The sequence below is a fragment of the Bison bison genome, unplaced genomic scaffold (genome assembly GCF_000754665.1).
Source record: "Bison bison bison isolate TAMUID 2011002044 unplaced genomic scaffold, Bison_UMD1.0 scf7180017864122, whole genome shotgun sequence".
NCBI lineage: Eukaryota > Metazoa > Chordata > Mammalia > Artiodactyla > Bovidae > Bison > Bison bison.
The window spans coordinates 41,418-42,777 of record NW_011494694.1 but is presented as its reverse complement, the minus strand read 5'-3'; the positions used below and the strand labels follow the sequence as shown (position 1 = coordinate 42,777).

The 1,360-nt window shown below is 49.7% G+C and overlaps 1 protein-coding gene across 1 annotated transcript in view; it reads right to left on the bottom strand.

The window, feature by feature from the left end:
• Positions 1 to 1,360, bottom strand: part of RNASET2 (ribonuclease T2) — an 18,845-nt gene that overhangs the window by 5,434 nt on the left and 12,051 nt on the right. The gene's annotated exons all lie outside the window — the stretch shown is intronic.

Genomic DNA, 1,360 nt, shown 5'->3' with positions numbered 1-1,360 from the left:
GGAGCAGGAAATGGCACCCCACTCCAGTACTCTTGCCTGGAAAACCCCATGGACGGAGGAGCGTGGTGGGCTATAGTCCATGGCCTGGCAAAGAGTCGGACACAACTGAGCGACTTCCCTTTCCACTTTAAAAGGTAATAGCACCACCTCCCAATCAACCACCTGCACGGCTGCTCGTGCAGGGCATCCGGGCAGGAGGCAGACTGTCGTCTTCACAAAGCGGGAAGGACAGACGTCCTCCTCTCAGCACGGGCCCCAGGCCCCGCCGGACCCAGTCGAGCACCGCCAGCCCTCGTCAGTTTTCTTCAGGCCTTCCTCCACCAGGAAGCTCCAACTCACTTTTGAGACTAACAGCAAACCAAACTGAGAAAGAAGCGAATGCTGTAGTTCAGGCCTCACAGGATGACACGGCTCTGGGTGTCCTTCCGGGGAGCCCTGGCTGGACAGCAGGGGATGTGACGGGCGCGGCTGGACGGCCATGCCTCAGCCACTGGCGAGAAAACGCAGGCTCACTCATCACCAGGACGGCCTGAGCCAGTTCCCCATGCTCACTGCAGCATACACGTCATCTACAGAGACGACTGCACGGAAGCAGAAGCCCAGCCAAAGGCCCGCAAACAAGCAGCGATTTGTATGGAAGAAAAACACCACTACTGATAATAATTGCTCGCGTTTTACTGAAGATTAAACCAGGTGGCTGTGAAAAGAAGAGACGCGAAAAGCAAAGGAGAAAAGGAAAGATATAAGCATCTGAATGCAGAGTTCCAAAGAATAGCAAGGAGAGATAAGAAAGCCTTCCTCAGTGATCAATGCAAAGAAATAGAGGAAAACAATAGAATGGGAAAGACTAGGGATCTCTTCAAGAAAATTAGAGATACCAAGGGAACATTTCATGCAAAGATGGGCTCGGTAAAGGACAGAAATGGTATGGACCTAACAGAAGCAGAAGATATTCAGAAGAGGTGGCAAGAATACACAGAAGAACTGTATAAAAAAGAGCTTCACGACTCAGATAATCATGATGATGTGATCACTCACCTAGAGCCAGACATCCTGGAACGTGAAGTCAAGTGGGCCGTAGAAAGCATCACTACGAATAAAGCTAGTGGAGGTGATGGAATTCCAGTTGAGCTATTTCAAATCCTGAAAGATGATGCTGTGAAAGTGCTGCACTCAATATGCCAGCAAATTTGGAAAACTCAGCAGTGGCCACAGGACTGGAAAAGGTCAGTTTTCATTCAAATCCCAAAGAAAGGCAATGCCAAAGAATGCTCAAACTACCGCACAATTGCACTCATCTCACACGCTAGTAAAGTAATGCTCAAAATTCTCCAAGCCAGGCTTCAGCAGTACGTGAACC